Source organism: Lissotriton vulgaris, chromosome 3_1 (genome assembly GCF_964263255.1).
Source record: "Lissotriton vulgaris chromosome 3_1, aLisVul1.2, whole genome shotgun sequence".
Taxonomy (NCBI): Eukaryota; Metazoa; Chordata; class Amphibia; order Caudata; family Salamandridae; genus Lissotriton; species Lissotriton vulgaris.
In genome coordinates, this window is record NC_141689.1 from 149396996 (window position 1) to 149424352 (window position 27357).

The 27357-nt window shown below is 44.7% G+C and overlaps 1 protein-coding gene across 1 annotated transcript in view; it reads right to left on the bottom strand.

Annotated features, from left to right (window-relative positions):
• The window catches only part of LOC147726124 (receptor-type tyrosine-protein phosphatase mu-like), a 1369719-nt gene that overhangs the window by 1339673 nt on the left and 2689 nt on the right, over positions 1-27357 (bottom strand). The window lies entirely within an intron of this gene.

Genomic DNA, 27357 nt, shown 5'->3' on the forward strand with positions numbered 1-27357 from the left:
TGTTATAGTTTTTTGTTTGTTGGTGATTTTTGGGCTACTGAGTACCGAAGTGTATTTATTTTGAACAGTTTTAATTTTTTTTATTTGTTTTTAAATTGATTTTGTATTGTGAAATGTGTGTGTTTTGTATTGCGTTTGATTTTATATATCTATAATGCATGTATTTTGATTACATTTTTTGTGTATTTAAATGGGTTATTTTTAATATAGCAATTGGAATGATAAATCTAACCGTTCCAAAGTAGAATATTGTGACTACCATTGCTTAGATTGAAGTGGGAACAGTAGTTCTGACTCCTCCAAAGCTCAACCAGTTCTCTGCTTTTGCTTACATTTTGGGAATAGGAAATCAAATTGTTCCAAAGTTAAAAACTTTCCCCGATTCTGCTTACATTGGAATGGGAATAGCAAACCTAACTCCTCAAAAGCCGGAACATTTCCCTGCTTTTGCTGATATCTGAGTGGGAAATCCTTCCAATTTAAACAGTTTCCCTCATTTTGCTAATATTGGAGTGAACATAACCTAACTCCTGAAATGTCCAATAGTTTTCCTGCTTTTGCTTAGATTGGAGTGGGAATAGCAAAATTAACCCCTCCAAAGTCCAACACTTTCCTTACTGTTGCCAAGACTGGAGTGGGAATAATAAATTGAACCTGTCGAAGTCCAACTTTTTCTGCTTTTGCTATTGTTAGAATGGGAATAGTAATCTATAAATCTATGCTCTCCAAAATCTAACACTTTAGTTGATTTTGCTTACGTCAGAGTTTGAATAGTTAATCTAATCCTTCCAAAGTCCAAAACCGTTATATTCCATATAGGTACCATAATATAGGCCTCTGTAATTTCATTACCCTTCACCTATATTCTTCCCTACATTATTTTTTGATGGATTAAACCCAGATCTTTTGACTGGGTGTAAGTGTTTGATTGATTCAGATGCTCCGTCCATCACCACTTCCTTCTGTATCGCTTTTGGCCACCAAAAGTGTGGCAGGGTATGCTCAGACGTGAGTCCTTTGCTCACTTTGTAACTGGATTCAAGCAAGCCGGGCTGAAGACGGCTGGACTGCCAGAAACCGGTCCTCGGAAGCTTGTTTCCGGTCCAGGGTAGACATGGCTTGGCAGTTCGGGCTGGACTGTTCCCATGAGGCACAGGGTCAGACTGATTTGCATATAGCCATGTCTGAACTGGGGTGGCAGAGTGGGCTAAAGAACGGTGATGGATTAAACCCAGATCTTTTGACTGGGTGTGAGTGTTTGATTCAGATCTCCATCCATCACCACCCCCTTTTGTACTGCTTTTGGCCGCCATAAGAGTGGCAGGGTATGCTCAGACGTGAGTCCCTTGCTCACTTTGCCACTGGATTCAAGCAAACCGGGCTGAAGACGTCTGGAATGCCAGAAACCGGTCCTCGGAAGCTTGTTTCCGGTCCAGGTAAGACATGGCTTGGCAGTTCAGGTGATATCAGAAAGTTACCTTTTACCTAGATACAACACTGCATTCAGAACACGGGTTTTCCCTAGTTCGAAATCTCATACATTATGCATGAGGATTCTTGGAAGCACAGCAGGACTACCATCTCCTGTATAATACCTATGAACAAAGTTCATTCCCGACGTCATCCTAAGTTCGACAAAGTAATACAGCAAGGTTGGACCCCTAGGGAGACCTTTGGGTATATATACATCACATCTTGCTAAGATAGCTAAAGGAGACCTCCCGGCCGCTACACTGACCAGATACTCTGAGGTTCTGCATTGAGACACTCCAGCTCACAGTGGTCTCACATCCCTCGCGGGGTGTCCAACTCAAGACCAGGATGGGGTTCCACAACACTCACTTCAGGTAATGGGGTTGACTAAATCCTAGAGGGATTCTTGGCTCAACACCTACCCACAGGCTAGGTACATTTAGGTACATCTAGTTAGGGAGACATCATAGGAGTGAGCATCTTTTTATCATGTGTTTTATATACTTTTAGTAAGAGGGTAGAACTATACCCTCAATTTACGTTTATAGTAATGTTAATCCTTTACATCTTATACTGTCTAATGGTTGTTGCAGCTCATCTATTCTACATCAGAATAACAACTGTTGAATAAATGATTATTGAAAATGCCCAGTCTGTTTCTTCTGTGTATCTCTCTGAGACATACTAAGTAAGCATGAGGGTCTGAGCGAAAGGTAGTATATTGTTTCCACGGTCCTGAGGGATCAGGGTTGTCTTGTTCGATGGTTGCCAAGAACTATTCTCCCCTAGGTAAAAGGGAATTCTAGTGGCACTGTGAGCTAGTTGGTACACAAGGCCAAAATACACGGTGGGGGTGTTCAGAGGGGGAACATCCTTTACGACGCAACTTTCACTACACAGTACCTTTACAACGCAGGTTTTAAAACGCAAGTCATTACAACGAATTGCGCTGGAGGGCGCTGTAGGATAGGGAATAGTTTAATTTACTATCCAAAACCTTCCCTACTATCCACGGGGACTGGAGTTGAAATAGTAAATTAAACTATTCCACTATCCAGCGCCCCCCAACGCAAGTCGTTGTAATGACTTGCGATGTAAAACCTGCGTTTTAAAGGCATGCATAGTAAAAGCATGCGTTATGATGACATACATCCGTTCGGAGTCAGTCTAACACCAATCCTACAGTGTACGTAGTCTAAACGTGCAGATCCTGTGTAATCTTCATTGGAACTACACAACATGATGTCGCCAACGTTGGTTGAGTACTTATTTAACAGTAGAATCTCAGTAGTTAGGTTGTGCTAGTCTCAGAAATCCTTATTCACAAAACACCAGAGACGTCTGAAGTGGGTGGATAAAAATCAGCCACAACTGAGTAGGTGAAATATCCTATCTATTGGTTATTTATTGGCTGTTGTTTAATCAAGCTGGAAGAACACAGCGTTCCTAAAAACTGTGCAAAACACCTTATATCAGTTCCCTTGAAAAGTGCTTCTCTAAAAACAATGACTGAAGATGCGTACAACGCATTTAGAGTCGTGCAAAACTTGCATCTCTCATTTGAAGAAGAAAAGGCAAATGTAATTCACATTGCAGAAAATGTTAGAAATGCAGTCACCCTGAAGCTGTTTACGCAAGGTCTAACACCTCGGGGTGGCATAGTAGCTTTTGTGATTGAGGCACACGAATCACCAGACAGAGGTTTTTTATTCATGGGTTACTTTCCCAGCAGCAAACGCAGGAACAAATAAGTTTCATTCTACGCAGAAGATGAACCACCAGTAGAATATTGTCCGTGTGAGGATATTGAGGTTCCACTCATATACCAGGACACTTATACTGGTTTAAAGGTGCCCTACCACATACAAGAAGTGGAGTAAGATTTGGTCCGCTCAGAAGAGAAGGAGCAACATGGCCAATATTAGCAGCCTACACTCCACATCCTGACATCAAAACAATGCCAGGACCAGACTTACTCATATTTCACAAAGAATTGATAAAACTTTACAGAAACATGACGCAATTCATCATGAGGACATTTGCTGTCCAGCCAGTGATGGTTACAACAAATATGCACGTTCAAAACAATGTGTAAAGAAAATAACACAACTAGAAGCAGCATTCAATCAATCAATCAGTCAGAACAATTTGTAAAGCGCGCTACTCACCAGGAAGGTTCTCAAGGCGCCCGTTACTGCTCAAAAAGCCAGGTCTTGAGTTGTTTCCTGAAGGAGAGATGGTCCTGGGTCAGCCGTAGGTGGATGGGGAGGGAGTTCCATGTCTTGGCCGCCAGGTAGGAGAAGGATCTTCCTCCGGCAGTGGCTCTGCGGATGCGTGGTACGGTGGCGAGGGCGAGGCTGGTCGATTGCAGCTGGCAGGTGGGCGTGTAGAAAGTGAGACGGTTGTTGAGGTATTTGGGGCCCAGGTCGTGGAGAGCTTTGTGTGCGTGGGTGAGGAGTCTGAACGTGATCCTCTTGCTGATTGGGAGCCAGTGGAGGTCTCTCAGGTGGGTGGAGATGTGGTTGTGGTGGGGGATGTCCAGGACTAGTCATGCGGAGGCGTTCTGTATGCGTTGAAGTCTTTTCTGTAGTTTGGCAGTGGTTCCCGCGTAGAGGGTGTTCCCGTAGTCCATTCGGCTGGTGACGAGTGCCTGGGTGACCGTCTTCCTGGTTTCGGTGGGGATCCATCGGAAGATCTTACGGAGCATGCGCATGGTGTTGAAGCAGGATGACGATACGGCGTTGACTTGTCTGGTCATTGCGAGGGCGGAGTCCAGGATGAAGCCCAGGTCTGTTGGCTTGAGGGTGGTGCCCAGGGCAGGGGGCCACCAGGAGTCGTCCCAGGCGGAGGGGGGTGATCCCAGGATGAGGACTTCCGTCTTGTCTGAGTTCAGCTTCAGACGGCTGTTCGTCATCCATTCGGCAACGTCCTTCATTCCTCGTGTAGGCTGACTCTGGTGTTGGCCGGGTCGTTGGTGAGGGAGAGGATCAGCTGGGTGTCGTCGGCGTATGAGATGATGTTAAGGGTGTGTTGGCATGCGATGGCTGCAAGGGGGCTCATGTAGACATTGAAGAGGGTGGGGCTGAGCGAGGATCCTTGAGGTACGCCGCAGATGACTTCGATGGCCGCGGATCGGAACGGGGGAGGCGGACTCTCTGGGTTCTTCCGGCGAGGAACGATTCCGATGTTGCTGAGGCGCTGTATTAGAGTGGGGTGGCAGACTGTGTCGAATGCTGCAGAGAAGTCCGGAAGGATGAGGGCAGCTGGTTCCCCGTTGTCAAGCAGGGATCTGATGTCGTCAGTGGCTGCGATGAGGGCGGTCTCGGTGCTGTGGTTGGCTCGGAAACCAGACTGTGAGGGGTTGAGGGATCCGTTCGTCTCGAGGAAGGAGGTGAGCTGTATTTTGACGGTCTTCTTGATGACTTTGACAGGAAAAGGGAGGAGCGAGATGGGGCGGAAGTTCTTGAGGTCGGTGGGGTCCGCTGTTGGTTTCTTTAGGAGGGCGCTGAGCTCGGCATGCTTCCAGTTCTCCGGGAAGGTGGCGGTGTTGAAGGAGATGTTGATGTTGTTCCGGAGTTAGGGTGCGATGATGGAGCCGGCCTTGTTGAAGACGTGGTGGGGGCGAGGGTCGGTAGGGGATCCGGAGTGGATGGTGTTCATCGTGCGGGTGGTGTCTTCGGTGCTGACCGGGGTCCAGTTGCAGAGGGTGGTGGTGGGTGGCGTTGTTTCGGTGGTTGGGTGCGTGGTTGGTGCATCGAAGCTGTTGTGTATGTTGGCGATCTTGCAGTGGAAGAAGGAGGCTAGTGAGTCGCAGCGGTCTTGCGAGGGTGTGATGTAGTTGTTTCCGGCGCTGGGGTTGGAGAGCTCTTTGACGATGCTGAAGAGTTCCTTGCTGTTGTGGCTGTTGTTGTCCAGGCGTTCTTTGAATGATGTCCTTTTGGTGGTGCGGATCAGCTGGTGGTGTGTGCGGGTGATGTTCTCGAGGGCGGTCATGTTTTCTGTGGTCTGGTCGTGGTGCCGGGCTTTTTTGAGGGTGCAGCAGTTTTTCTTGGATGTTTTGAGTTCGTTGGTGAACCACAAGGCTTTTGTGCTGCTGTGTCTCCTGGGAGGGTTCTTCAGTGGTGCGAGGTCATCGGCGCAGTTGATGACCCACTGTGTGAAGATGCGGGCTGCTTCATTGGGGTCCGTCGTGTTGGTGGGAGGGTTCTGGCTGAGGGAGGTGGTGAGCTGGTCGGCGGTGATCTTGCTCCAGCTCCTGCGGGGAAATTGTTGCGGGTGGTGGTGGGTCGTGGTTCTCTTGAAGCTGAAGTGGACGCAGCTGTAATCGGTCCAGTGAAGTCCGGTGTGGCTGAAGGCGATGTGCTTCCTGGAGGAGAAGACGGGGTCAATCGTGTGGCCGGCGTAGTGGGTGGGGGTGTTCACCAGTTGCTTGAGTCCGAGGTTGGCGAGGTTGTCCAGCAGGGTAGTGCTGTTGCTTTCGTTGTTGTTCTCTAGGTGGAAGTTGAGGTCCCCTAGGAGGATATAGTCAGAGGAGGCGAGGGCGTGCGGGCTGATGAAGTCTGCGATGGCTTCGCTGAATTGTGTGCGTGGTCCCGGGGGTCTGTAGATGAGAGTGCCTCTGAGGGTGGTCTTGGGTCGGTGTGTATCTGGAAGTGGAGGTGCTCGGCGGCGGTGAGGGTGTCGTCGGAGTTGGTCGTGATGCGGATGGTGTTCCTGTGGACGATGGCGATGCCTCCTCCGGTCTGGTTGACGCGGTCTATCCTGGTGATCTTGTATCCGTCCGGGGTGGCTATGGCGATGTTGAGTGCTGAGGAGGCGTTCATCCATGTTTCCATGAGGAAGGCGACGCCTGGAGATGTTGAGTCGAGCAGGTTCCAGAGTTCGACGGCGTGTCTGTGGACGGAGCGGGTGTTGAGCAGGATGCACTTGAGGTGGTTGTTGCTGGTGCCTGGCCTTTCGGGTGCGGTGATGGTCCAGAGGCAGGTGAAATTGCAGGCTTGGCAGGTGAAGGGTCAGTGGGTGCGTTTCGGTGTGGTTCGGTGGCAGGCGAGGTTCTGGTCGGGTTTGAGTGCGTTGAGGGTAGGGGCATCCTACGTCCATCGTGTTGGCTGGCATCTTCGGGGGCCGGGGGTCCTGGCACTGGGCGTGGTCCAGGCGCAGACAGGCGCAGACGGGCTTGCCTTTGGCGCACAATCGGCGTGCCCGGTGCGCGCGTCCGCTGCGCGGTCTCCATATGTGGGAGGGGGAGGAGGGGTCAGCTGGGAGGCGGGAGGGCAGACTGCCAATGGACACGGGGGGCGGGGCCGCAGTGGGGGTCAGTGGCGGGAAAAAACGGCGAAGGTCAGTGGCGGGAAAAGCGGTGGCGCGGGGTCATGGGCTGCTGGCACACGGGAGGTGCAGGAGTAGGCTGGCAGGCTGAGGAGGCGGCTGGCTGGCAGGCTGAGGAGGCACTATAGCGACGGGGAAGCGATCTACCCGAGGGTCCAGGGTCGCTGTCTCCGTCGCGCAGCAGCCTCTCTTTAACTGGGGTCAGCTGGGAGGCGGGAGGGCAGGCTGCCAATGGGCAAGGGGCGGGCTGCAGGGGGGGTCAGTGGCAGGAAAAAATGGCGGGGGTCAGCGGCGGGAAAAGCGGTGGCACGGGGTCAGGGGCTGCTGGCACACGGGGAGGTGCAGGAGAAGGCTGGCAGGCCGAGGAAGCGGCTGGCTGGCAGGCTGAGGAGGTGCTGTAGCAGCGGGGAAGCGACCTACCCGAGGGTTCCCAAATACTAGCCCTTATGAAAAACACAGAATGCTAACAATCTGCTTGCCCATGGGGATAACACCACAGATAGAGGATTGTACCTCGCGGGGTACGGTTTTCGCTGCCATATATACCAGAACTCATAGTATCCCGTCATTAGCCATAATACCAGATGAACTGACATAAATACAAAATGAGTATGGAGCAGAACCTGCTCTGTACTTGGGGATCAAGTTACTAGGTAACTATGCCCAGGTATCAGCCATAATATTAGCAAATATTAAAGCAAAGGCAGCATCAGTGGCTATTCGGCAATGCCTAAGTGATTTCAGTCCTTTACAGCAAGAACAAGAACTACCTAAAATAATTGAAACTGCATATGCAGAATTAGGCAGGAGCAGTTTGGTTGGAAAAGCATTAAAACCACAACTGATGGGAAGTCCCGAGAAGGAGACCTTCAAGCAGACACCTGCTTCTTCCGAAAAGAAGTGGGACAATAACAAAAAACAAAAAGTTAATGAAAACAGATCTTCACCAAGAGGTAGAGCTCCTCCACAGGAGACTTCCGAAAGGAGGTACAACCTTAGGAAAAGAGACAATATTAGAAAACCTGACAGGTATCAGGATACTGATACACGTTCCTTTAGTTCCTTTCAGGATTAAACAAAAACCTTAGTGAGAGAAGGACGGTCAGACAGACAAGAAGAGTCCAGAAACAAGCAGCACCCTCAAGAATACACTTTCAAAAAAGAAAATAAACGAAAACAAAAACCACAGTTCAAAAAGAAGAAGGTTGCAGGTCTAAAGATCAGAAATGCCCAGAATTCTGAGGACTCAACTACTGAACGGGGAATGGGCTCTGACGATGCTAGACAGAGCTGCAGAAGTAACAATAGCTCGCCAGAAACTGATGGAATTTCTGGTGACAGAGGCCTTGAATGAATATATCAGGGTGGAAACACCTGATACTAGGGTAAGTGTCCAACATAAATTATATGAAATTACACTCCAAAAGGATGGGGGCAAATGCAGGACAGGTAGAGGTCTCTTTTGGGAGAAGTTGACGTTTGGCTATGACATTTTGTTAGCTGAACAACATTGGCCACCAACATTTGTCATTGATTGCCCTAGGGGAGAAACTGTAATTTTACAAGCATTTTCCAGCCTTGTTCCCAAATATTTAAAATATACAATTGTGCAGGAGTGGGCGGTAGCCCAGGCCCCGGCATTATACAAAAACCATGTTGGATGTGATGAGGATTTAACTCACCACAAAATACTCCGACAGCTCAACAGCAGTATCCAATAAAGCAAGAAGCCAAAAAAACAAATCGGGGAGATCTTAGATCAACTTGAATATCAAGAGATTCTTGAAATTTGCACCTCTCAAATGAATAACCCTTTGTTTCCCATATCAAAACCAGACAATTCCTATCGTTTAGTTTTAGATTACAGACATTTAAACACTTGCACTACAACATTTCCAGTCCAACATGCACACAGTGCGCATTAATGAATAACAATGTGAGAAAAAAATATAAAACAACAATAGATATCTCAAATGGATTTTTTGCCAAAATATAGCACCTGAGAGCAGATATTTGACAGCATTCTCAGCGCTAGGGTCCAAAAGTCAATTTTGTCGACTCCCCCAGGGGTATAAGAACAGCAAAGGGTTATTTTCGGCTAGGTAAATTAGTTACTTCAGAATCTGGATGAAGAGGCAGTGCCCTATGCGGATAATATTTATCTAATGGATGATGACCTGGAGGAACACTTGAACAGAGTGAATACCATAATTTTGGGATTTGCCTCTAAGGGTTACAAATTCAACTTTAAAAAATTGTAAATAGCCCACCTTAATGTCCTTTATCTAGGATATGAGCTTTCAAGTGAAGGGAAAAGCATAGCAGCTAACTTTTCAGAAAAATGTGAGCTGCTCAAACCTCCAAAATCATTAAAAATTTTAAATCAATCCTGGGATTCCTGAATTTTGGCAGAACATACATTTTGGAATGCGCAGAAAGAGTAAAATCTTTCTACGATTTAATAAAACCTGACTTTTCAGTTAGACAGTGGACACAGGAACATAGATACTCTTTGTTCCTTATAAGCTGACATGATAGATTCCAAACACTTACAGACAAGCATAAATGTACGCAAAGTGGTCATCCGTGTAGTTGTGGGTCAATCTGGGTATACCTATCTAACATATAATGAAGGTGAGACAGTACCAATAGCATATAAATCACATTTGTACACAAATGCTTAGATGCGTTTTGCATCAACTGAAAAAATTCTAACAGCAGTACAGACTGCTGTAGTTAGAGAAAGAGCCCTGGCTTAGGAGAAACAGATAGTATTTGTTACCCCGGTTCAGCCTTAGAGGCCGCAACAAAGGTAAGCATTCCCAACGCTAAAACGAACAAGAATATCCTCGACCAAACGAAACAATGCCTCTAGATCAGTATGAATATATAATTTACACTAACGGTTCTGCTCAGTGGGCCTTAGGGAGTAAACAGCTATACAGCGCAGCATGTACTATCATTAAAGGACACATGCGGGATGGAAAGTTTCATCCGAAGAGTACAAAAACAGTCTCTATAAGACTGCCGGGCGCAGCTGGCAGAATTAAAAGCACTAATACTGGCACTGGTAAATGCGGATCAAGAATTCCCCACGCTAAACTTGTGTGATTCCTTTTACAGTCATATAATGAATATTTACATCACTGGGGATAGAATAGGTTTAATGATGCAAATGGTGGTACAGTTAAGCACAAAACCCAAAGGGAACAAGTAGTGGAGTTGAAAAACGAACCACCAAGGGCTCACGTGATACATACACTGAGTCATCAACGGGATGGCGTTCACGTTGAAGAGAATTCATTGGCTGACATAGCTGCAAAGGGGGCTGTCGCACGGCTTCCGTAGCTGAAATCACTCTTTCAAAAACGAGAATAGACGGTAAGATAATGGTTGCAATTATTGGCTCAGGGAATAACTCAGCAGTACCCAAAAAAATTCCACTCAAGTACTCTACAAGTTAGATGCAAACAATGTTCCATTTGCTCAAAATCCAGGAGTGAGGGATAGAGTAATACCAAATATGGATCGTAGGTTAGGATTAATTCTAGCAGCACACGAGGGAAAAGGTTCTTCCCATGCAGGAGTTTTCAGCAGCTGTGTCTCCACTGAAACAGGGCTACTGGTGGCAAGGACTAAGAAACCAGACTAAGGATTACGTCTTGAAATCTGTCAGCAGATGAAAGGCTCCACAGTAACACGTCCAGTACAGACACCATTACTAATATCAGACAAACCACTTGTGTATGTTTATTTGGACCAATGTGGCCCCTTACAATCTGATGGGGCTTACAAGTATATCATGTTTGCAGTGGATTCCTGCTCTAGGTTCCTTTGGGTGTGGCCCCAGCCCTTGGTTGTTGTTCAAAATGTTACAAAAGATTCGCAAGTCTTTATAGGGACATACTCAATTGGAACATTACATTCTGACTGTGGCCCCACATTTAGCTCTAGGGCTTGAAAGCAAGCCAAGGGAAGTCTGGGTGTAGCATTGAGGTACTCCTCTCCGTACCATCCCGAAGGAAATTTGGTTGTGGAGAGGAAAAACTGGGCCTTAACGCATTCTTTAACAGCTAGAGTATTAGGCTTGGGTGGAAATTGGGTAACACATCTGTATGGAGTTCAAAGGCCATAAATATTCAGCCAAGAAGCTTTCTAGGGGGGTCACTTCTTATGGGGTCCTATTTGGGATGAGAATGTGAGTGCCTGATCTTGATTGAGAAGGCACAGTGGCAGATGAAAAACCTTTTGACATCCATAAACGTTTGACTGTGTTACAGGACCTGAATGAATCCAGGGCACTACAGAGTAATGTACAGGTGAAAAGGACCGCCACTGGGTAAGTAATAAGTGTCACGGCAAGACCTGTCTGGATCCCTAAAGTTGGGGATCTAGTCAGAGAAAAAATGGCGGACAAAAAATAATTTGGGCTATCATACGATCCTGTCCTGGCAGTTGAAGGGACTCAAACAGTACTTCTGCCACCTCTTGCCGGTAAAAAGGAGAAACAATTTGTCTAAATAGACCTGATCAAACCGCACTATGTGGCCGATACTGAGTAGTAGTTGTTCAATTGGACACTCTCCTCTCACAACTATACAAGAAGCTCAAACAGAATGACTCATCATGTTTGAAGGGTCACCTGTATGGAATGATGGACTATGCAACAATGTGATGGAACTGGTTCCTCTTGAAACTGAAGTTCAAAATGAGAACTCCACTGAAAGAAAAATTTCCCTTCGACCAAACACGGATATCTTCGTCAACATGCCCCAACAAGAGCAAGCTAAAGTTTCCACAAGACTAGCGGAATTACCGACAATTGATCGAACTGCATCTGGTTATTTCATTGACGTTGATACGTTTTCTTTGGATCCAAGTGATCCTGAAACGATGCCTGCACTTTCTTAAAAAGACTTACCTGGTATCAACTGGGGTTGAACTCTAGTTATCTACCAGAATACTCTTCTTTCTTTTCTGTATAGGCCTAGTAACTGTCTTTAGTATGCTTATACATGGAACTGATCTTCGAGAAAGCGCTGCAGCACAAAAAGTGAATGCAATTCTGAAACCGCATCTATCATCACATTGTGAAAAAAGAAACCTATCATCTGTGAACATTACAGCAGTTCCTATACCTGATGGTATAGCATGGGACAAAGTTGATTACAATATATTTGGCCAGATAGACCTTTTAAAAATACCACATTTATTTAAAATTTCATTGACTGATATCATAAGCTCCAGTACATTTTCTGATGATTGGGATAATGAAACTGCAAATACTATTTTGTCTGAATTAGAAAATGTGCAGCTTTTTCTAAAAATTAAATGTTAGAAGACACATCAGACTATGAAACAATGTATTGCTATCAACATTATGGTCATCACTTTCTGCGTAAGTCTGCTAATCCCAGAAATGTTTTCACATTCCACCAATGGGAACATTGCCCAACACCGCCGAAAAGCAGTTCAGTCCCTGAAGCTCCAGCCCTGAGGGCAACAGCCGAAACACTGCAGCTTCCCTACCCACCGCCGTGAGGGCAACGGCTAAAAACTTCATATCCCATGTGCCCTGGGGACCACCGACGCACCCGTGACATCACCGCCTGCGCCTGGAGGTGCTACTAAACAGCGAAGCGCCAAGCGCTCTGTGGGTGGTGAGGCACGCCAATCTTGCAGTCCCTGAAGCTCCCGCTGTGGGGAAACAGCCAAAACACTGCAGCTTCCCTACCCACCGCCATGAGGGCAACAGCCAAAACACCGCAGCTTCTTTACCCACCGCTGTGAGGGCAACAGCTAAAAACTTCATATCCCAGGTGCCCCGGGGACCACTGGCGCACCAGTGACGTCACCGCCAGCGCCCGGAGGCGCTACTAAACAGCGGAACGCCTCCCGCCTCGCGGGACGCACGTGGGCAGTGCCGGGAGAAGCCCGGGACAAGGGCGGGACCGTCTGTGGCTGTCAGGGGCCAGAGGAGGCCGGGCTGGCGTTTCATTGAAAGGTTAAGTGCGTTACCGAGTGCGTAAACGCATCCTTGTGATAGGGCACACCTTTGGGTTTGTCAATCACTGACAGACTCCGTGGATTTTTGAAGAAAAAATCTTTTTAATTTTTTTGATTAAAGTTTTTCATTGATGTTCACATCGTTTATTTATCCATGTTTGACCATATAAATTCATTAGGATTGAAACTCCACTTTGTTATATGACACAAATGCTCCGATGCATTTCGTGCTGGAATAGCCCTTTCTCAAGGAGCGCTGTAATATAATAATACGCTTTCGTAAAAAAGTAACCATGACATCAAAAAAATCACATATGAGTATACATAACATTTTCTTTCACTGTGTTCAATAGGTAAACATGCTAGCGTGAAACCCTTGAGTGTATTGGAGAGTCACCTTATAAACCAGGGGGGTGGAGTTGGGGCGAGGGATCGAGGTATGAGTGAAATGGAAAGAAAAAAGGATCTTACATCAATTGAGGTCGACGATTAAGTGGGATACCTATTGGGGAAATAATGGAAGGTTTCAGACAAATGCATTCAGGAGGACTGTGTTGTCTTACATTTTAGAAGGCCCCAGCAGGTTCATCACCTTTTGTCTGTCACCGAGGAAACTTTTAACCCTCCCACTGATATTAGTGCACTCCCCTTGGGTTATTTTTATAAATGACCACCCACTCCTAATAGAGACCGTAGAACAGCCATACCCCTGTCAAACATTTATCAAGTTATTTGTAGTTTAGACCAGCAAAACTGACCACCAAAGCCCTTGGATTCAGAGGGCGTCAGTATCATGCCAGCCGAAGACACACTGATGGTCCCAAACTGTGCCCAAGGGTCGATAGAACTAGCAAATAGCGACAATGGAGCCAGCTTGAGTATACTGAGCTGGAATGTGGCAGGTCTCCGAACAAAACTCGATAATATCGAATGAGTACATTCAATAAGGGAATATAATATTCTCATGTTCCAGGAAACCTGGGCCACCGAAGATTTATATATCGAGGGTTTCCATTGTTTTAGCATCCATTCAGAAAAACCCAGGATGGGAAGGCCATCAGGAGGTTTTTTCTTGGTAATTAATGGGGCAGCCGGGGGAAGTTTAAAATAAAATCTTAACTCATAGCCTAGATATTCAGGCTGTATTGTATAAAAGAGGTATCCAACTCCACTTACTAAATTTTTATAATAATGATTTTCAGTCAGTTCCAAATAAAAGTTTTATAAAGCTTTTCGATTTTATTTCAGATTTAGATAATCAAACAGACAAGGGAGACCCCATGGGTATTTTAGTTGGCGGTGATTTCAACGCTAAAATTAACGATCTAGGTCCTGATAAGGGTGTAGCCCTTTATGCACAACCCTCGTTCAATAGAGGTAGAGAACTTAAAGGGCTTGTCAACTCTTATAATCTATCTAATGTTATGGACCTGGTTGCAGGTTCTGATATGATTAATCATCCAACATATAGGGGTAGGGGTTGTAGTTCCACAAAAGATTCTGTTTTTATATGCCCTCTAATTGAAAAACAGTTGGTTTCCGCTGTAGTCGTCCCTTCTGACTTCGGGGACCATAATCCCATTAAGGTATCATTATATACAACCCGACGGCCTATTTTTTAGGCTGAATGTGGGGTGGCAAATTTATCGGTCTCAACTGATAACCTAAGACTATGCTGGAAGGGGGCCGACAACTCCGAAATCTTCAAGATATTGGTAAAGGGCAATGTGCCACTCATTAATTCCTGCCTTTCCCTTGAATCCCCACCAGTACAGGTAATTATGGACTTCGGAAAGATTTGCCAGACGATTAAAACTATTCTATCTAAACCTCCTCAAAAGGTGGCATCTATCCCCAGATGGTTCAATTATGTTTGTTCCGAAGTAAACAGGAACCTACGTAGGGTATTAACTACAATTCCGAAATGCCCCATGATAGTCAAACGGGCTACAGATGAATATAAGGTGGCTATCAAAAATAGGAAGAATGAAGTTCTGAAGGAACGCTGGGACAAACTGTCCGATGCAGCTAACTTAAAAAATTGTAACATCTTTTGGGCGGCAGCGAGGGAAGTGCGATCTATGGGCCAGTCACTGACGCCAATTAGCTACAATATAGCTAGCGACGCTCGGGTGGATCATTTTTTAACTATTTACTCTGTTCCATCCCCATGTGTTTTAACTCCTATTCCAGGTAACCCAACACCTATAGACATCAGCATTTCAGAAGTAACAGAAGCGATTAATCAAAGTCTAGGCAAGAAAGCGCCAGGCCCTGATGGGCTGCCCATAGATTTAATTAAGTGGAACCCGGCCTTTTGGGCTCCCCTGCTTCTGAATATTTTTAACAACTTGACGTTGGCAACGATACCTGATACATGGGCTACTAGTACAATAGTTCTGATCTTCAAGAAGGGTGATAGATCACTTCCGTGTAACTACCGTCCCATCTCTCTAATAGATAATACCCTCAAAATTTTAGGCAGAGTCCTTTATAATAAAATTGCAGACTGGACAGAAGCAAATAACATCTTAGATCCCTGTCAGTTGGGTTTCAGGGGAAAGGTGGGCACTAAGGAACAATGCCTCAACCTGAACCTAATTATTGGTAAATATGCTATCGCTAAAAAATCCCCGGTCTATATGGCTTTCATGGATTTGTCCACAGCCTTTGATCTAGTAAATAGATCCAAGCTGTGGGCAACCCTTTTGGCGGGGGGCCTGGATGAAACCCTGGTGAATTTCTTGGCTTTTTTGCACAGAGATCTTAAGGCCCAAGTAAGAATTGGGGTGGGTGGAGAGGTCTCGGCATCATTAATATTGGAAGGGGGGGTCAGACAAGGATGTGTGCTGGCCCTCTGCTTTTTATTATATATATAAATGGCCTAAATGCCTCTTTGAAACTGGCCACCCATGACGTCCCACACATTAACAAAGAGCCCATCCTCGTGCTGCTTTATGCAGACAATGCAGTTCTTCTAGGCCGCACACCAAATTCACTGCGCCTCCGTGTCCAAAATTTTAATAGTTTTATGAAAAATTTAGACCTGTGGGTAAATTTTAAGAAATCATTTTTAATGAGCAGTGGCCAGGGCAAGTATGACATATGCCCGATCATAATAGATGGCCATAAGATGACCCCGGTAAAATCTTTTGTTTATTTGGGATTGGCCTTTGCTTTGAACAACTCCTGGAGTGAGCATTCAGCTCACGCCAGGAACAAGTTCTCAAAGGCCACCAATTCTATCTTAAGCATACCTCGACCTAAGACCATGTGTGCACTATTAGCTGTAAAGACAATTTACAAACTTCAGTGCACCCCGGTGGCCACATATGGTGCCGAGGTCTGGGGAACGTCCAATTGCTCAGCTATACAGCAGGAAGAGATTAGGTTTTGTAGGAAACTATTGAACGTCCCAATCTCAACCCCCCATACATAAGTCACAAAGAGCTTAATATTAATTTTATAACTTATTTTATTGAGGCACGCCCGGGAGTTATTTGGATTGCAGTATGGAAGAACGAAGCGGCTTCCTTGACACAGCTGATCATCAAGGACTGTTTACGCTGTGCTAAGTACCTAGAAATCCCATGGTTGAGTGGTGTGCTGAGCAGCCTGCGCAGTATAAATATGGAAAGCATTTTCCAGGATCCCACACTTGCTGCCTCAGTCGACAAAAAAGAAATGCAGAATACTCTGTACTCCCTATATAAGATCGAGCGAGAGGGGGCTGAGGCTAGGAAAATAACTGTGCGCAACTATATGGTCATCGAACGGTATAGTTACCCACTCCACAAATATCTGTCCTTACCAATGAGCCGCTGGGAGACGAGTTTACTGTTTCGCCTAAGAGCTGGCACAATTTGTTTTGCACTCTGCTTTCCACTTGAACATAGCCCAAATTCAAATTTTTACTTGTGCTCTTGTGATGGGAGGAGTGAGCAAACTATTATGCACTTTATATTTTTCTGCAAATACTATAACAAATATTTTAAACAGTTTTTATGTCCATATTTTAATAAAAGAAGACCAATTAGTTTAGAGGCAGCATATCGATCCATGATAGAATTAGATGATGTTCATCTTATTTTCCGCACTAGCACTTTCCTAAAATCTGCAGTAAGGGCGCGAAGATCCATGATGGACCCTTGATATTGTTATAAATAGATTCTGCAATGTTTCTCCCTTTTAGTATTTATATGTATTGATATGATGAATAGCTTTGCACAAGTCACTTTAGTATCTGTACAACTGACATTTTTTCAATAATTTTTTATCTTTTTGGTAAATTGTTGTGATGTTGTTTGTGTGGTTTTATGGGTACTATTGTATCCGAATAAAGTTGAACTGAACGGAACTGAACTGAACATTTACACAGAAATGTCTGTATTTTTCAGGGTATAACAAGTCAGACCCAGTCTCATATTATTATAAGGTTGCACCAACACCAGTACAAAAAAATATATGGACAAACACCAAAGAGATTTATTCTGTTTCCTTTATTGCCCAATTGTCTGAACAGGGTTTTGACTTATGGAAAGACACCATAGACTTAAAATTAGTCTGGGTACTAGAGACTGGCAGGTACAGGGAACAGTGGCACTATTTAGAGCATGCCTTATTCCTCAGCAAATAATGTATTTGAATGAAACGCTGCAACAAACGGCCTGTCTTGGATAAGCAAGGAACAAAGATTTGAATACACCTCAGATGCCCACACCATCACACACTGAGGGTAACATAACATCACAAGAAGATGTTACACTGGATGACATCATATAATACAATAGATCAGACCTCGATTGAAAGGGATGGTTGATTTGGCCAGTAGACACCAATAACTGTCAGGAAAGATTCTTGGATAAAACTAAAGGATTTAGTATCAATAGACCAGATCCACGCTATGTACAGAGACAACACCTAGGGGTAGTGGCATCATACAATGTTGGTCTCAACACTCACACATGTGAAACTACGCTTATCCTTACTTACAGAGGATTTAGACCTACAGGATTTACTGGATGCTAAACAATCAAGGTTGCTGGGGAATGCTTCCGGGCATCACATATCTGGTAACCGTGAGTTCCAGGGTTACTTGCTATATGCAAGTTTTTTTTTCCACCAACACATACAGTCAGGGAGGCTCCGTTATGGCCTTCGCTAAATATTTAATTAATACGTTTGATGCTTGAAGCAGAATGAAAGCCATGCATCTACAGAAATCCATGCCCTTAACCTCCGCTCGAGAGACTTTGGATCTTAAAGTAGCAAGCTCTTCGGCAGAGATACAGGCACTTAAATATACGCATTGCCCTTTTCATTTTGCAGAAAATGGTAAATCATATCTTTAACATGACTGATACGACAGGCATTGTCCACCTATTTAAAACTATAGATTCCGGACTATTACACACCTTTAAGACGGTCCTCGGAGTAATACCGACCTGGCAGATCATCATCCAGGCCCTGTTCATGTCAAGACTTGACTACGCCGGCTCACTGTATCTGAGTGCAAACAAGTCAGAAATACAGAAGCTACAGAGAGTCCAGAATGCTGCAAGATCTCTCTTAGGTCAGCGCAGAGCCTGCTCAGTGTCTAGCGCCATTCACCATTCCCACTAGCTGCCTGTGACTAGGTGAATCGAGTTTGTGGCCCTCTGTATAGCCTTTAAAGTCCAGAAACTTGCATCTCCAAATATCTTGACCGACTTGCTTCTACCCTATATTCCCTCCTGCCAGCTTCGCTCCATGGGACAACACCTGGTGGTGGTTCCCCCAAGTCAGGAAGGCTTGTGCTGGGGGTCGTTCTATTCGGAACAGAGCAGCCATCCTCTGGAACGCATTGCCGGCCCACATTCCGGAGCCTAATAATTATCTCAAATTCAGGAAAGCCATAAAAACTTTCCTCTTCCCCTCTCCATAGGTCCTCCTGAGCCCTTTTTGATCTTGGTCACCTCATTGCTGCTCAGCGCCGGAACGCCTCTTTGCTGAGGCAGCTGTTGTGCTTTATAAACTCTCTCACATACCAAACTTAATACCCTTCGTATTTGGAAGAATATTTGGAGGGCTGCCACTGATCCTGTTTAGCAAGTATCCTGATTGTCATTTTTCTGCTTCGCAATGGATGGCCCAGTCACCAAGGAGATGGAAACAGTACTCCTGGAGCGAAAATACCATGAACGCATGGTACAACTTCTAGACACACCTTGCCCCAGGGTACTAAGTGCTTCTTGGTTCTTGTCATTTAGACCAGTCAGGATGGACTGCATCTTACCTGTCCTCTGATGCCTGTTTTGCGAAGAAGAATGTGTGTTGGATCTCTGTATGACACTCCCATCATGTGCGCAACTGGACGTTGATGCTTTACTGGACCCGATAATGGCCCATGTTCTGCAGTGTCCCCAGCGTATTCCCATGTTGATGACAGCATTCCTAGAGCCATCACAGGTAGTATCAGCTTGTGTTGGTATAGAAATCGGCTTCTCCTCTGAGTAGGATGGCGCACAGGCTGTCCTAGCACCGGCTGTGTACAGTAAAGAAGATCATCTGTGCTCAATTGACATAATCTGCGATGTGTTACAGGGACCGTCAAACGCGGAGCAAAGAAACAAATATGTTGCGTCAACCAGCCAGGACACAAACATTTGACTCATTTGGCCCGTTGTGTGCTAGGAAAAAATTCAACTTTTGAAAAACAAACAAAAAAATTAGAACTCCATATCAAATTGACATTCCTTTTGTTTCAATTTTTTTTTTATTATTAATAGGACTCGACCGGTGATGACAGCCATTTTTATATATCTCTACTAAAATTAAGCATCGTATTTTGCTCTCAGAGTGAGTCTTTTTGTTTTCTCTTTTTGCTTTGACCACAAGTGATTCCCAACAATATCCGCTTTTTCTCATAGAACTTAAAAATAAAACAATACAAACTATAGTATCACGGCAGAACATAGTCACGTTTGGTCATGGGCGAGGTCAGACCAACGCATGCAGGGCCGACAGCGAATCCCACAAGCTGCCCTGCTCAAGCGACACAGTCAGCCAGATAATGAGATATGAAAGAGATGGGGAGTCCTCAATCTGGGTCCACAAGCGAATAGGGCCAAACCTTCTGATAAAAATTCAACCAAGGGATCCCAGGTGTAGTTGAACCCTGTCCTTGAGTTTTCCACTATGTCCGCCATCTTTCCATTGCCAGTGCTCGCCACAGCCTGGCCTGCCATTGTGTAAGAGTGGGGGCCTCTACCTTCTTCCACGCTGTGGCTTTTGCCATTTTGGTGGCTCCTAAGCACAACCACATTACAGAACGGTCACCTTGGGTTTGGCGTTTTAAGCTGGGGTCCCGGATCATTTTAATTTGGGAAACGATCTCTTTCCAAATGGGCTGTATTGAGGCACAATCCCACCATATATGTTTGAAATCTCCCAAATGCCCGCAACCCCTCCAACAATGATCGGCGGTGTTGGAGAATATTTTGCGCAACTTCTGGGGGGTACCACTTGTAAACTATTTTATAGTGAGCCTCTCTTAAGAACAGTGAGCGATTATATTTGGATACGTCCCTATTCATGGAACCCCACTGTTTTTCTCCCAGCAGCTCAGCCAGGAGAGAGACCCAAAAACTTTGGTACCTCGGGATAGAGCGAGGACACACAGATTGTATGAGTAAAGGAATGAGAAGGTCCCCCTTGAGGATGCACCCAATTGAGCAAATTTTTCAATTGGGAGTAAGTCTCTGGGTGCGGCTGACCGGATCCGGGGTTGTTGTACCCAGTGTTTGAGTTGAATATAGCGGAATTTTTCAGAAGAATGGAACTTATAAGCTTTGATGCATTCCTCAAAGGTCAACAGCCTCCCGTTTTTAAAGAGACCTGAAATCATAAGGCAACCCTTCTTCCTCCAGGCTTCAAATGGTCCGTCTTGGTGAGTGGGTAGAAACTCAAGATTGAAGTGAATAGGGTGTAGGGAGAAGGGAAGGTGGTCAGGGGCAGCAATCAGTTAAAGTCGTCCTACACCTGTAGAGTGGTGGCCGTGGGGGTGCTTATGTATGCATTTAAAGGCCAATTCTGTTTTGGTTTCCAGAAGAGATCCTAGATCATCCTACCCACTATTTGTCAGTCCATATGTAGCCAGAGTTTTTAAGATTCGCGTAGGGACCAATCTGTAATCACCCGAAGTTGGGCCGCCCTATAATAGCCCAAGAAGTCTGGGAGTACCAGTCCCCCCTCCCGTCTTGCCCTCATTAGCAGGCAATAGGATAGACGTGCCCTCAGCCCCTGCTAAATGAATTTAGTGATCATCTATTTTATGTCTACAAAGAGAGTACTTTCCCACCGGTATAGATAGACCCTGAAAGAGGTAAAGTAACCTGGGAAGCATATTCATCTTAATGAAATTAATGCGTCCTATGCAGGAGGTATGAGAAGTTCTCCACCTGGCTAGATCTGCCTTGAGCTGCCGCAACAGGGGAGGGTTGTTTGCCCCGCAAAGTTTCGACAGCTTAGGTGTTAGTTTAACCCTTAGATAAGTAATATCTTTATACGTGTCTTGGAAAGGGGACACCTCCATCACAGAACACATGGTTTCCCTAGGTAATGTCAGGTTGAGGAGGATGGGCTTTGATAAATTTACTTTAAATCTTGAAGGCTTTTCAGAGGAGACGAGTTCCCTCTGGATGGCCGGGCGACAGGATAACGGCCTTGTGATTGGGAGGAGCACATCCTCTGCAAAGAGGGAAATCCTGTGTTTGTCCTGCCCAAAGTGCACCCCACCTATGTCTGGATTCCCCCTAATTCGTTCTGCGAAGGGTTCAATGTTGAGGGTGAAAAGGAGGGGTGAAAGCGGGCAACCCTGACTGGTTCCCCGCGAGATTCTAAAGGAATCCAAGGCCACCCCATTCACCAATACCCGTGACTGAGAAGCGGCGTACTTCACATTGCACGATGCCAATAAAGGTCGTGTTAAATCCAAATTTATTCATGGTTCGTGTTAGGAAGGCCCAGTCAACCTGGTCAAATGCCTTCTCTGCACCTAGCGAGAGAAGGGCTACAGAAATATCTTTTTTCTGCACTTTGATGATAATGAGAACTACCCACTAAAGGTTGTCATGAGTTTGCCTCCCCTTGATGAACCCTGTTTGGTCTGCCTTGATAAGATGTGGCATGACATTCTCTAAGCGTGTTGCCAGAATTTTAGAGTATAATTTGGCATCCAGGTTAAGGAGTGCAATGGGCCTGTAGCAGGCACAGTTTGTGTGGTCCTTTCCTGGTTTGGGGATAACAGAGATTAGTGCATACCCCATGGATGGGGTCACACGTTGCGAATCTGCAATTTAATTAAATAAGAATACCAAATGGGGAACCAATTTAGGGGGAAAAAGTATGATTGAAGTGAACGTTGAGCCCTTTCGGGCCTGGAGCTTTTTGTAGCAGGAGTGAACTGAGTTGTGTGCACTGAGCGACGAAGTACGTTTTGGACAGGTAGGGTACGTGACGTGGTGCAGTCAAGGCGTTGGTGAAGAGCGCCTGGTCATCGTGTGCACCGGGAGAAGAGGAGAGGCTTGAATGCACAGTGTGCATGTCGAGGTGCAAGTCGAGGCGTTGGTGAAGAGCGTCTGGTCAACATGTGCACCAGAGAAGAGGCAAGTCTCGGAAGCGCAGAGTGCGTGTCAAGGTGCAACCACAGGCGCTGGTGAGGAGTGCCTGGGTAGTGCGTGCACATTCCTAACAAACATTCATTAGTTACGAATTGTCCAATCACAAGTGACATTGCAAAAGGTATCGCATGACGACAAGCCCACTTTTCAGTTGTCCAGCCCACCATCAATTACAGGGGAAAGCCCAACATTCTTGCTCGGACAGGCCGGACAAACCCATAATAAAAGACCACAACCCGAACCATAAACAAGCCATAAAAGAAGAAACAGAAACAGATCTGAAGCAGGATAAAGGGTGTGTGCATGTATAATAAACTCAGCAATGTCCTGTTCTTTGATCTCTATCTCGATCAACTACCGGACAAGGAACTGGCTTCACGAGGTTAGCTTCAGGCAAAGGGGTCAGTTCGCTCAGGTCATCTAAGAGTCAGTTGAAGGTGTACGTGTCCCAAAGACTCATTTGGCCATAGTCATCGGCCTATGTGAGGGCAACCACAAAATAGCTGCCGTACACAAAATGGAACCCGAGGGTTCAGAACGAAATCCCTAAATACGCAGTGAATCCATCGATCGAACATGACGAAAACACTCGTACTTGCCGCACTCACTATTTACGGTTCGTTACTACCAAATTCGTTACGATATTATGACCTTTATGAAACGGGTTCAGAATTCACGGAACCTCACTACGCACTGCATTATTTTTCCCTTGCAGAGTACATGATTGTAACGTGGCGCATTTCATTATTTCTTCATCGCACATTACAGGATTATAACATGGTGCATTGCATTATTTCTTCATTGCACAGTACATGATTGTAGTGTGACGCATTGCTTTGTTTCTTCCTTGCACAGGGCATGTTGGTATTCATACGCATAGCATTATTCCTCTATTGCAAAGTACATGATTGTGGCGCTACATATGGCATTGTTTCTCTATTGCACAGTACAGGAGTATATCGTTACGCATTGCAGTATTTCTTTTCTTTTGCAACGTGTGTGATTCTAGCAATACGACCTGCCTAACCTTTTGGAAACGGTTACAAGTAAGCTTAAATGTTGGTTAGAAGCGGGGGTTGGGATTATAACCTACCCATCCACCGAAAGAAATACTACCCATTATTACATGTTGATTTTGTATTGTGCGGTCATATTGTATATCTTCTTATGTAAAGATTCTACTCATTTTATAAAAACTTGTGTGGAGTCTATTTGTGGTGACATCATTGGGTTGCTGTGAGTGTGGTTGCACATACTATAAACAATCGTGCCTTGGAGATAAGCCTGGCTGCTCATGACAAGCTACTAAGGGGGTGAGCAGGGCTATCTCAGACTGTGTCCTTACTTATCCTAATGTTGAAACGAGGGGTCCGGATCTCTCACTTGGCGACAGCAGTGTGAGACAGGGACTCCCGCCTCCAGCATTTGGTGAGGGATAAGGACCCCCACTTCCAACTGCCTGAAATCAACATGAGAGTCAATCACCAACATAAATTTACCCTAGATACCACAGTTACCATGAATTATCAATAAGGCTTCCAGTTTTCCATTTTTACAGATAAATACAAACAGAAAACATTCTGTTTCCTGACTGTATTTGTTTTTGATAGCTGAAAAATACAGAAAATTGTGATTCTTAGAAGTGACTTTCCTTGAAGTCCTTCATGAGTTCCAGACCAACTGTTAAGCAGACTGACAGCATGGGGAAATAAAATCTTAAATACAGGCATATGTTAACATATATTTGAACCTAATGCTACCTGTCATTTTAGTGTTTTGTTATATTTGGCTGCTTAATTTGTTAAAATTCGACAGGCATAAAAGTACGATGGATGTTCATCAGTTATATAAATGTGAAAATATTCCTTTTTACAACTCCATTTACTCTCAAAACATAAAATAAATATGGGTAAATACCAATAAAATGGCCAAAGAATAAATATAGATAAATACAGATGGAAATGTTAAAAAATAAATACCATGAAACCGGGAGCTCTAAGTATGAACAATGAGAATACTTGCAAACAAGACTTTATTTTCATTTTTTTCTTTTTATGACACATATGTTTAATCTGACCTATTTGATATCACTGGTATGTTAAACTGCCAACACGCCTAAACACTTTAGATAGATTTCCTTTATTCATTGTGTTATATAAGGACGAATACCAATTGCTTGAAACAATGGAATGCTACAAAATATTTGCGCCTTGCTCATTGCGTATAATATAAGCATGTTTAGGTTTCATTCTTCACATTGGATATTGTATGCTTTATACATCATGTATTATATTTTAGATATCGCATGTCTTAGAATATTGAGAGCATGGGTTTCCGACATGCTATCCAAATACTATATATCAGAAAAGCTCCTACGACGACACATTCACACAGTCCTAAGGTCCGACTCAATTTTTGAGGAGTCTCTGAATCCATCTTGGATACTATAAGTCGCTATCTTTTCCCGATATATGCAGACTCATTGTCATGTCTGCCATTGACACAGATGTCCTCTGACCTTCTCTTTCTAAGAACTGTGAAAGCATCAAGTAATTTGGCTAAAGACATAGTTATAACACCTGATACGACATTAGCCTGGGACAAGTGTCTACTTAGCACCATGACAAGGTAAAATAAGAACAAATATAGACATATAGCCAAAATAGTGAAGTCAGAATTGACAACGTTTCACCTCATGTGCTCATATGGAAACATCTGGGACGTACACCTTGATGCACATAATCTATGTCAGACACTCAGAGGAAAGCATTATCATTTTGCCCTTTATGAAGTGGCTGCATTACAACACATGAAGACTGTTTTATATCTAAAACGTATACCCAACCGTCATATCTTTGTCACATTCTATTCTTTATCTCATACAGGAATTTTATCGAAAGAGCAATTTGTTTTACTGCAGTAGACATTTGTAATGCGTTGTCATGCCTCATATGGGAGCCTGAACCTAACCTCACTTTTTGTTTATCAAATCAAACAACCGCCATGTGGTCAGCCATCCTGTTTATTTAGGAAGCCATGTACCTGTATATATGTGGGCTTTCATAAGAAAAAAAGACAGCCAATACTGCCACCAATACCATCACCAATACCACCACCAACAACAACACCAATACCACACATAACCACCACTACAAATACCCAGGCCACAGTACTATTTGCACCACCTACAATAAAACTGACATCACCATCTCCAATACCACCATCACCAGACACCACCAATGTAATCAATAACACCATCAACACAAAATCACAGTGAGTACCACAACATCACTACCAATACCTTCAATACAACCACCAGAATACTAATACTACCATCACCACACCACCACCATCAGTATCATTCACTTCACCATCACCGATGCCACCAATAAATACCTCTTCCATCACTACCAATACTGCCACCTCCAACACCCGCAACAACAATACCGATCAACCGCCACTAGATACCAAATGATACTATAATGCTCTGCAAATCACTATTTACATCACATAACATCACCAAAAGCACCTACAGCAATACCAGAAAAACCACCACCACCAGCAATATCACTAGCGCTTATAAACCCAGTACCACAACCAACAGTACTCACACCTTTATAAAACCATTAACACCGCTACTAACACAGCAACTATTAGCACACTGTCAACATTATTTCCACTGCGACCAACAACACAACGAAACACTGGAAAAAACAATATGCTATTTCTTTTAATGTTGTCACATTAAATCTAGATATATTGTCTTTGACAATGCTTGCTAATATGCTCGGTACATGGCATCCTAATGATTAGGGCACATCTGCTGATGTTGGGTTGTTACAGAAAATGAACTCTAGACCCTGTCAGAGCGTTATTTTCTTCTGCGTCTTTGTGCTGCAAATGTTCAGGCATATTGAGCATGCCTACATCCTAGTTAGAGATGCACCCTGTTCCATTACACCAATGGACTGAGCCAATCATGCCAAGACACGCGCCAAACACCGCCATTGATAATATTCAAAGTAATGTGATGGGATTCTTGAATCGGACGTTTTAATTGTTTTGTTTTTAGCGGTTGGTTGTACACTGAAAAAGTTTAAGGACAAACTAATAATGAAATAAATCTAATTTGGTATACTTACTGACGTGGAGTTATCCATTTGTCTTCCAAATAATGAAGATGCCAAGTCATTGTTGGTAAATGTAATTTTCTAAATCATTTGTTACACTGTGGCATAATGTCTCCATTACCGATCTTCTACCAACAAACAGGAATGCCCTAGGAGCTCACAACGATCCAACTGGATTGCATGTATGTATGTATGTATGTATGTATATGGCATTTTGAGACCTAGCCAAAAGGCAGCAGAGAGCTGTCCATGGTCACAGGGAAGCATTAAGTCAAGGAGTAAGAGGAGATGAAGTTGGGCTGTAAACGGTTAATGTTCGGGATTACGCCAAGCAAAACATAGAGCCCCCTTGCCGGTTTCTCTCCCTCTTCCTTCTTGAATTATGAAGCAGGCTGCTGAGCTGCTGTTGGTGCTTTTCTAAATCAAAGCCACTAATGAAAAAGGTGACAAAGTGTGCCCCATGACCCCTCCGCTCCCCTAACTGGAAGCATAGAAGACCTCTTGGATGGTGATCGCCTTGAAACTGGGGCCTGGAACTGGTAGGTTGAAGCCCAGAGCTCTGCACAGTCCAAAAGGACGTAGGCATGGACTGGTCTCCTGGAGGTTTAGGCAAGCCTGTGAACACATAAAGAGAACGAGTGGGCAGTGACCCATCCATTCATGCTACCAAAGACAGGAGTGAAAGACTTAGCACAGATGGACTCTTCACTTCTATTCTGCCCACAATACCTGAGAAGAGGAAGCACATCGAAGGCCAAGTG